Raw genomic sequence first — 11,431 nt, 5'->3', positions numbered from 1 at the left:
AATAGACTTATACATATATTTCTGGTGTTCTTTACTCCTTTCTGTAGGTATTTTTTGGCAATTGGTGCCATTTTCTGTTTAAAGGATTTTCTTTGGAATTTCTTCACAGTTTTTGGAAGTTATCAGTCCAAACATCACTGAGGACCATTATGCTATCTGCAACACCAGTCTGGTACAACAGCATTGGAGGCCATTACTCTGATGCATCTTCCTCCTTCCTCATTCTAGGCAACTAATAATCTACTATGTGTTTTTACATAAATTGAATTATATGATATCTTGTCTTTTTTTTTAATGTCATACTGATTTCAAACTCCTCCATGTCAGAGTATGTTATTAGTATTTCATCCCTTTTTGTGATTGGAATATGCCCCCATTTTATTTATCAAAATATTAACTGATAAATGTTTTTGAGCTATTTCCACTTTTAGCTCTATGCTAACATGGAATAATTCTACTTTGAAGATTTAAGTTTTAGAGTACACATTTTTCGTGTGCACATTTCATTTTTCTGGGGCATAGAGCTGGGCGTGGAATCATAGGGTTGTTCAGGTATAATTAATTTTTTTGAGGAGATACTAAATTCTCTAACAAAGTGTTAGAATTGCTTTATAGTCTATGGCCATACCACCCTGAACATGCCCGATCTCATCTGATCTCGGAAGCTAAGCAGGGTCAGGTCTGGTTAGCACTTGGATGGGAGAATCGCTTTATATTCCCACCAGCAATAGATGAGAGTGTCATCCTTCTCCACATCCATCAACACCTAATGCCTATAATCTTTATTACAGCAATTCCAATAAATTTAAATTGATGTCTCACTGTGTTGTGGATTTGAACTTCTCTAAATAAAGACGTTGAGCATATTTTCATGATCTTCAATAGGTCATTTGTATCTTGAGGAATCATCCATTCAGATCTTTTCTCCATTTAAAATGTGGTTGTGTTTTTACTATTCAGTTATAAGAGTCCTTTACATACTCTGGATATATTATTTACAAATTCCTGAACAGATATATCATTTACAAATTCCTTTCTCACCTAAGGGTGGCCTATTTACTTTCTTGATGGTGCCCTTAGTAACATAAAAGCTTTTAATTTTCATGAAATCTAACACTAATTTTCATTTTGTTATTTACAACATTTTATCTAAAAACCTATTTCCACAGTATTAGAAGTATTTATTACTAAGCTTTTTATAAGAGCTTTGCAATTATCTTACATTCATGACTATGACACATTTTGATATAATTTGTATTTAGTGTGATTTTCAACCTAAAAACTATTTCTTCCTCTATTTTGTTTTCTTGGCACTTTAACAAAAATATAAAAGCCTACTTCTTGGGCTTGGCACCATGGCCTAGTGGCTAAGGTCCTCGCCTTGATCCCGTATGGCTGCTGGTTCTAATCCCGGCAGCTCCACTTCCTCTCTATCTCTCCTCCTCTCAGTATATCTGACTTTGTAATAAAAATAAAATAAATCTTAAAAAAAAAAAAGCCTACTTATTAATTCTGTTCATTAATCTGTACGTCTCTATATACTTAGTTGGGACAGTTATAAACTCTCTTAATCATAGTAGTTTTGTTGCACATTTCAAAATCAGGAAGTATAGGTCTTGCAGTTTTTGTCCTTTTCAGGATTGTTTTAACTGTTCTGGATTTGATGCATTTCCCCCACGAATTTTAGGAACAACTTCAAAATTTCTTCTGCTTTAAAATAGGAAGAAGCCATGGGCCCTGCGGTGTGGCCTAGCAGCTAAAGTCCTAGCCTTGAATGCCCCGGGATCCCATATGGGCGCCAGTTCTAATCCCGGCAGCTCCACTTCCCATCCAGCTCCCTGCTTGTGGCCTGGGAAAGCAGTCGAGGACGACCCAATGCATTGAGACACTGCAATCGCATGGGAGAACTGGAAGAGGTTCCTGGTTCCCGGCATCGGATCTACACAGTACCAGCCCGTTGTGGCTCACTTGGGGAGTGAATCATCGGATGGAAGATCTTCCTCTCTGTCTCTCCTCCTCTCTGTATATCTGACTTTGTAATAAAAATAAATCTTAAAAAAAAAAAAAAAAGGAAGAGATGGCCCGGCGGCGTGGCCTAGTGGCTAAAGTCCTCGCCTTGAATTCGTCGGGAGCCCATATGGGCACTGGTTCTAATCCCGGCAGCTCCACTTCCCATCCAGCTCCCTGCTTGTGGCCTGGGAAAGCAGTTGAGGACGGCCCAAAGCCTTGGGACCCTGCATCCGCGTGGGAGACCTGGAAGAGCTCCTGGCTCCTAGCTTCGGATTGGCACAGCACCGGCCGTTGCAGTCATTTGGGGAGTGAAACATCGGACTGAAGATCTTCCTCTCTGTCTCTCCTCTTCTCTGTATATCTGACTTTGTAATAAAAATAAAAATCAATATTAAAAAAAATAAATAGACAAAAGGAAAAAGAAAGAGAGAAAGAGACCCAAAGCCTAAGGACTCTACGCCCACGTGGGAGACCTAGAAGAAGCTCCTGGCTCCTGGCTTCAGTTTGGTGTAGCTCTGGCCATTACAACCACTTGGGGAGAGAATAATCAGATGCAAGATCTTCCTCTCTGTGTTTCCTCTTCTCTGTATCTCTAACTATCCAATGAAAGTAAATGAATCTTTTTAAAAATGGAATACATTGTCTTGGGCCTGGTGTAATAGCCTAGTGGCTGAATCCTTATCTTGCATGTACCGAGGTCCCACATGGGTGCTGGTCCACGGCCTGGCTGTTCCACTTCCCATCCAGCTCCCTGCCTGTGGCCTGGGCAAGCAGTAGAGGATGGCCTGAAGTCTTGGGCCCCTGCACCTGTGTGGGAGACCTGGAAAAAGCTCCTGGCTTCAGATCGGCTTAGCTCTGGTCATTGCAAACACTTGGGGAGTGAATCAGCGGACGGAAGATTTTCCTCTCTTCCTCCTCTCTGTAAATCTGCCTTTCCAATATAAATAAATAAATCTTTAAAAAAATGCATACATTGTGAAATGGCTACATTGAACTAGGTGAACAGATGTTTCCTCACGTAATTGGAGAATGGAGTGAGAACACTTTAAAATTTACTTTCAGCCATTTTCAAGTATAAAACACATTAAGTAACTACTGTCACCACATTGTATACCAAATCTCTTGTAGAAAAGTGATACACCAAGATCAAGTGGGATTTATTCCAGGAATGAAGTCAGCTTATTGCCTAAAAATAACATGCTATCTTAAGAGAAGACAGGACAAAACATTTGATTCCTCAACTGATAAGCATAATTGAATTTTGTCACAGGTTGTTCTGCATCAAAGTCCACTTGGTCATAGTGTACTCCTTTTATACATTGCCATATTTGGTTTTCTAGAATATGTTGAGGATTTTTTCCAACTATATGCAAACAGGACATTTCTTTGAAGATTTCTTCTGATATCCTCGGTTTGGGGATTAGTTTTATACCAGTGTCAGGAATTAAACTGGAAATTGTTTCTCTCTGTTTTCTCACTTTCAGAAAGAATGGTGTTGATTATTTCACTAATATTTTATTGCAGTAAAATACACACAAAATTTATCTTCTTAATTATTTTAGCACTTAGTTCACAATGTTGAACAATCATCATCATCCATTTCTTAACTCTGGTCATCTAGTCATTGTTTTATTGTGATAGAATAAATAAATAGCTCCTGGCAACCACCATTCCACATTCTGTCTTCAGAATTGAGACCACTCTCAATACTCCATATAAGTGGAATTATATAGTGTTTGCACCTTAGTGATTGGCTTGGTTCCTTAGTATTATGTCTTCAAGGTTCATTCACACATATAATACACCAGAGGCAGAGAGACAGAGAAAGAGAGAACATTTCATCTACTGATTGATTCCCTAAATGACCACAATGACCAGGATTGGGCAGGAACTTGGAGCTCCTTGCAGGGCTCCCATTTGGGTGCACAGCCCAAGGACCTAAGGTATCATCGGCTGCTTTCCCAGGCTCATTAACAGGGAGCTAGATTGGGAATGGCCAGGACTCAAACCAGCTCCTTAATGGGATATTAGCCTCACAAGTGAACAGTTAGCTTGCTATGCCACAGTCTGAGCCCCTTTTATGTCTTCTTGAGTCAGCTTTAGTATTTTCTGCATTTCCTTTAGTCATCTAAATTGGTGGCATAGAATTATCAGAGTATTTACTTATACTCTCAAAAATTTTTCTAAGGTTGATAATTACATCTAATCTTTCATTGTTGATGTTAATAATATGAATCCTTGGGGCCCAGTGCAGTAGCCTAGTGGCTAAAGTCCTCGCCTTGCATGGGCCAGGATCCCATATGAGTGCCGGGTCTAAACCTGGTGGCCCAACTTTCCATCCAGCTCCCTTCTTGTGGCCTGGGAAGGCAGTCGAGGGCAGTTCAAAGTCTTCGAATCCTGCACCCCCGTGGGAAACCCAGATGAAGCTACTGGCTCCTGGGTTCAGATCGGTGCAGCTCCAGCTGTTGCAGCCGCTTGCAGAGTGAATCAATGGACGGAAGATCTTCCTCTCTGTCTCTCCTCCTCTCTGTATATCTGACTTTGCAATAAAAATAAATAAATCTTAAAAAAAATCCTTTTTATAAAGGTTTACTTATTTATTTGAAAGAGAGAGAAGTGGTAAAAAGAGAGATACTGCATCCATTGGTTCACTCCTTAGATGGCTGTAACAACCAGCTCTCCCAAGAAGGTGGCAAAGGCAAAACACTTAAGTCATTTTCCACTACTTTTCTCAGCCCATTAGCATTGAGCTAGATCAGAAGTAGAATAACCAGGACTCCATCTAGCACCCATAGCATAGTACCAGCTTCCCAGGCAGTGGCTTTACCCACTGTGCCTGCTACAACACTAGCTCCAATAATCTGAAACCCTCTTTTCTAGGTCAATTCAGCTAAAAGTTTTTCAATTTTGTTGATCTTTTCAAAGAACCAACTAAGTTTCAATGATATTTTTTGTTGGTTTCTTATTCTTTATTTCTTCTCTAATCATCTTCATTTTCTGGATTTACATTTAGTTTGTTCTCTTCAAGTTTCTTGTGACAGAATATACACTTCAAAATGTTCTTCTTTTGAAATATACACATTTATGGATATAAATCTCTCTCTGACTAGGGTTAGCCTGCCTAGTGAACTAAGTGGAAAGAACTAGAAAATGATTATTCAAACAAACTCACCATTCCCCATCTCAATTCTGTTTCAAAAGTAAGTCTAAAGATGCTATCACAGGAGTTTTCATGGTTTTATTCAGTAACTACAATGATGGCAGCTAGATGTGAAACAGATTCCTAAACCCAGTAGCTTCCAAAGGGAAGCAGAGGGCAGTTGCATTCCAGAGCGAGTTGTCATCTGCAAGAAACTCTGGAATGTCAGTTTGTCACTTTAAGGTAAATAACCCAAGCATTCTCTATGTAATTATGCTTTTCTTTAAAATGGCAGTTTATAGGGCCAATGTTATGGCCTAGTGGGTGAAGCCACCACCTGCAACACCAACATCCCATATGGGCACTATTCAATTCCTGGGTTTCCAAATTCAATCCAGCTTTTCGCTAATGTGCCTGGGAAAGCAACACAGGACAGCCCAAATGCTTGGGCCCTTGCACCCACATAGGAGACCCTGAGGAAACTTCTGGCTCCTGACTCTGGCTTGGCCCAGCCTCAGCTGTTACTGGAAAGTGAAGCAGCAGATAGTAAATCAATCTCTCTCTCTCTCTCTCCCTTTCTCTCTCTCTCTCCTTTTCTCTCTCTCTCTCTCCCTCCCCCCTCCCCCGTGTAACTGTGTATTTCAAATAAAATCCAGGAAAAAAGAAAAACTTTTACAGTGAGAGAAAAGTTTTAAATTTCTAAATGTACATTCAAGAACCAGACTAGAGATGTAAAGCAAACATGTATCTTTGATGTTAAGCTTCCCTGATTAGAGCCATGGTATCATTTCTAACATAAGCTATACCCATAACATACCTTGTAGACTTTTAAAAAGCTTAATTCTAATTCACCATTTGATAAACCAAGTCTAACTCAGTTCCTTCATGCTAACAGCACATGTCCCTAAGACTGCAGGAAATTATGTTGAATTCCTTTAATCCCTCAGTGACACCCTTTTTGCAAAAAGACAGGGAGGAACTAGTAATAACTGTAGAATCCAAGGAACCTGTTACAATCAATGGCAGAGAAAGTCAGAAGGCCACACTGAATAGATCTAGCAGAGGTTGCAGAGACAAGCCAAACCTTGTCAAGTCCATCTGCCCCTTTAGTCATTCACCACTAGCTGTCTAACTCTTGGATCTATTTAACTCCCTTGGCTATCCTTTCATAACTCCCAAGGGTGTTCCCAAACTCATCCTAGTAACCCACAGAAATTCTCTCAAACTCAACTAGGTGTCAAGTCTGAGCCACTATGTGCCTGAAGTGCTGAACGGAACACCAGGCAATCTGTAAAAAACGTTTCAATATAGACTTTAAAAAGAAACCTAGTATTTCTAGGTGTGTTGTCACTTTTAAGTTGGAAAATTAAAGTCAAGCAACAGTCATTTCAAAATATTGACTTGTCATGTTTACAAAGATGTTATTTCTAAAGTATATGCCGTAGTATGAAGTATTTATTCTTGATGTAAAGGAAAAAAAGAGTAAAGGGAATCCATCTGACAACAGACCAGATGCTACCAGATTCAAGAACTGAATCATAGATTTGTAAGTTTCTTGCTTTGCCTTTTGCTGAGGCTCTTATCCTTTTAACTTCCCCTCCTTTTAGTGTTCCCTATATTATTTCCCATGTCCTTCATCTACTCATTGCAAATTTAAAATTATGGATGTAGAACATAGAGGGTTCCTAAAATTCAACTCCTTAATTAAGAAAACTGAGGTCTGGACAGTGAATCAAACCGTCAAAAGATATGTGAATAAAAACTAAAACTTCCCTCTTTAGTTCAGTATTCTTTTGATTCTTGAAATTATTTCTTTAATTTTAAAAAACTCTTTATTATTTGTCCAAACCCTAGTGAGACTGAAGTTTACCAATATTTGCCTTTAATGGCTATATGTAATCTACTCCTAATTTCTGGTTACTGCCTTTTTTTTTTTTTAAGATTTATTTATTTTATTGCAAAGGAGGAGAGACAGAGATAAAGATCTTCCGTCAGATGATTTCATTCCCTAAGTGGCTCCAATGGCCAGAGCTGAGCTGATCCAAAGCCAGGAGCCAAGAGCTTCCTCCAGGTCTCCCACGCAGGTGCAGGGTCCCAAGTCCTTGGGCCATCCTCGACTGCTGTCCCAGGCCACAAGCAGAGAGCTGGATGGGAAGTGGAGCAGCTGGGATATGAATTGGTAACCATATGGGATCCCGGCACATGCAAAGCAAAGACTTTAGTCACTAGGCTACCACACCAGGCCCACTGGTTACTACTTTTATGGAAGAGGGGGTGCAATGAAATATGGGGAGAATGCTGGAAAATGTATACTATAAAATAATGTAATTTTTTTCAGAGCTAGGAATAATTTATTGGGATAGATATATTGCCATCAGAAATGTCATGGTTAAAAGTCATTTCTGATGATCAATATTGTCCTACTAAAGGGTAGAAAGATTACTGGGTAAAATAGAAACATTGAAATATGAACAACAGGCATTTGGTTCAGCTTAAATTAGAATCTGTTTGGAATACATGCATGTTGTGGGCTAAGGAGTTGATTAGTGCTGGTTGGGATAGGCAGGAACAAGAACTGTGCTTGTAGCTAAAAACACCTAGACTAATTGGACTCATCTGTATCCAATTTCCTGGCTAAATTAGGACATGGGTTGGGGGGAAGAGTATATAAGGATAGGAGAAGGGAGACTTTGCAGAGACTTCTACCATCACTGGCCCACTGTTGGTGCTTCATCCCCAGACCCTCTCCCTGTCCACATTACTGGCTCTGCTGGTCAGAGAACATGCACCTCATTATCAGAGTGCGTGGATTTGAGTCCTAGCTTCATGTCCAATTCCAGCTTCCTGTTAGTGAGAACCCTAGGTGACAACAGGTGATGGCCAAATACTTGGGTTCCTGCTTCCACGTGTTAGACCGACTTTCAGGCTTTCCACTTAGGCCTGGCCCAGCCCAAAATTTTGCAGGTATTTGGATAGTAAATCAACAGTTGGAGGATCTCTCTCTCTCTGTGGTCATCTCTGTTTCTGTATTTCCAGCAAATAAAAATACATTTTAAAAAAAGAAAACTTTATAAAAAAGTCACATTATTGGCCTTTGGCGCTATTTAAAACAGCAGGCTAGATAACAATATTTGAAACTTAATCCTAGGAAAGTAGCATATGACAGGCAAATAACTTCTTTGAATTAAAAAAATTGGGGTCACCGTCTTAATTATATAAGCAACAAGTTGTCTGATCTTGGATAAATCATGTATATATAAATAGGAATACTGGCAATTTGAAACTGAAATTTGAATTACAGAGTTCAGTTCAAATAATGTATGATTGTTTTCAAAATATGCACGATGATGGCAGGGACCATATGTGTTATATTCAATAATATATTCCCACTCCCTAATACAGTGTTTGGCACATGGTAAACATGTAATAAATATTCATTAAATTCATGTGTTCAGTGAAGATAAAATAGGAAAAATCATTCTTTTTATTATTTTTTTGCTGGGGAAATGTTTATGGAAGGATAAATCCAAGGACATGAGTAGAGGTAGGATGTAAAAAGAAAAGAAAAAATGACTGTATCACTCTATTCCTTGAACAGAAGGGGCAGTGGTAGAATCAAAGAAAGATGATCAAAGTAACCAATCCCCAAATTGCTCCTTTTTCTTTCGCCCTCCTCTTCCAGCTCAAAGTTGATGTTGTTTTAAAAGACTGTATTTGGGCATCTACCTCATTAATCTGAGTCACCATTAAACTATTACATTCAGTATTTTTATAGACATCTGTATATGCCTCTCTTGGGTCATTAGAAATAATGCTGTCTTTCATTTATATAATTTAACTAATCCAAAGTCCTTGTTTCCCCTTCTCTTAGCCCTTTCCATAAAGGCTACTGTGGCCTAAGGAAAAGATAGTGGACTAAAGGGACCACTTCAGAGAAATATCATTGCTGTTCTTTTCTTTTCACTTCAAGTTCTGAACTATTCCAGCTAAAAATCCTATGGGATAGATGTCTGGTTGAAAATGTGTCTTTCTTCAAATTGTCATTTTTTTCAATTTTATAGATGTATTCCATCACACACATAGGAATTTCATAAGGATGCTTTTCTTTGACACAAAAGTCAGGGTTTTGTAGGCCTTTGGAGAACAGATAACACACATAAACATCAGCTCAACTAAAGAACCATGTTAGCCCACTGGAACACTAAGTTCTTGGTTCTGGGCAGGCTTTGGGAACACTCCAAACTACGTGTGAATTAAAGAATGCAGATGGGTCACAAAATTAAATCTGTCCAGTCGGGCCAAACAGCCTCAATTCACTTCTAAATCTGAAATAATTAATTGTCTCCCCCCACCTCTCAACACATGTGTTACAGCCAATTCAAACTATTTTCAACTGGATTCAAATAAAATTCACCTAATGTTTTTTCTCTCAAAAACAGGAACACGTAAAAATAGTTATCACAATAAAGAGCAATGAGGTAACACTTTGGACCTTGAAGCTTTCAAAAGACTAATGAGATAATGTCTAAAATGTATTTGAGCTGCATGTGTGGAAGGCTCTATGTAGATAAAAATTTGATAAATGATGCAAAAATCCATCATATCAGACAATCTTCTGTCTGTTTGAGGACATAATAAGGTTTAAATAAATACCTTACAAATATGGACTTGCTATTCTTATCTGTCAATGCCAGTCCAGGTAAGTTGAAAAGTGCTTTTACTCTCATCATAACAAATAAGAATCTGTTTTTGCAAATTTTCCAAGAGAATTCCAACAGCAGACCATGACTGCTAGGCAACATCTTCATATTAAGCCAAGCTTCCAACTTCAATTTCAACTCATTATGAGCCTTACTATCAGCATGAAAGCACTAGCCCTGACCCTGCCAACTCTATGCAAGCCAAATGCATAGAGATCCTAACATCTTTTTCAATTAATTCACTCATTATTATTAAAGATTTATTTTATTTATGCAAAAGGCAGAGTTATAGAAAAAGGGGGAAGATATAGAGATCTTCCATCTATTGGTTTACTTCCCAGATGGTGGCAGCCATCAGGGCTGGGTCAGGCTAAAACCAGAAGCCATGGGCCCAGCGGCGTGGCCTAGCAGCTAAAGTCCTCGCCTTGAACACCCCGGGATCTCATATGGGCGCTGGTTCTAATCCCGGCAGCTCCACTTCCCATCCAGCTCCCTGCTTGTGGCCTGGGAAAGCAGTTGAGGACGGCCCAATGCATTGGGACACTGCACCCACGTGGGAGACCCAGAAGAGGTTCCAGGTTCCCGGCATCGGATTGGCGCGCACCGGCCCTTTGCAGCTCACTTGGGGAGTGAATCATCGGACTGAAGATCTTCCTCTCTGTCTCTCCTCCTCTGTGTATATCTGGCTGTAATAAAAATGAATAAATCTTTTAAAAAAATAAATAAATAAAATAAAACCAGAAGCCAAGAAATTTATCTTGGTCTCCCATGTGGGTGCATGGACCCATCTTCCATTGATTTTCCAGGCACACTAGCTGGATTGGAAGAAGAGCAGCCGGGATTCAAACTAGCAGCAATATGGGATGCCACCATTGGTGGGTGGAGGTTTAACCCATCATATCACAATACCATGCTGGCCTCTTATTTATTTATTTAGAAACATGGAGACAGAGGAAGTTGCTGTTCAATAGTTCACTCAATGCCTTTATAGGATCTGATAACTCTGTCTAGGTATCTCACATGAATGGCACATCCACAAATATTTGACCAGCATCCTTACTCCATGTCAGACTACAGATTCAGAAATTCTAGAGATGCGACCCAAAAATTTGCATTTTTAAAATTCTAATGCACAGTAATGTTTAAGACCCACAGCTCTTTCAAGTCTAAAAGATGTGCCCAAAGTATCTACCAGGGAAATGCTTGACTAGAAAGCTTGTTTTCAGGTACATGCACACACATACACACACACACACAAAACCACAAATTGATCAGCATCTTCCTTTACCAACGCAAGATACTCGTAGTTATCAGAAAAAAAGAAGTAATATTTTATATAAGCCCATTTTTCCAATTACATTTCCCACTAAATTGTGGTACTACCAATTCTATAACAATTGTGAACTATGACTTCTATAACAGAAACATTATAAAATCAACATTTGTAGGCATCTACTGTTCTCCCTAAAATGTCTCCCTAAAATTGTCATTTAGTTTAGCTTCATGGAGCTCATGAACCATATTATTTCAACCTATTTTCATTCTATGACAGCAGTTATTAGAGATAATATATTTTATTTTT

Source organism: Ochotona princeps, chromosome 16, assembly GCF_030435755.1.
Source record: "Ochotona princeps isolate mOchPri1 chromosome 16, mOchPri1.hap1, whole genome shotgun sequence".
Classification (NCBI taxonomy): Eukaryota; Metazoa; Chordata; class Mammalia; order Lagomorpha; family Ochotonidae; genus Ochotona; species Ochotona princeps.
The sequence above is the reverse complement of the archived record's forward strand: the minus strand, read 5'-3'. Positions refer to the sequence as shown.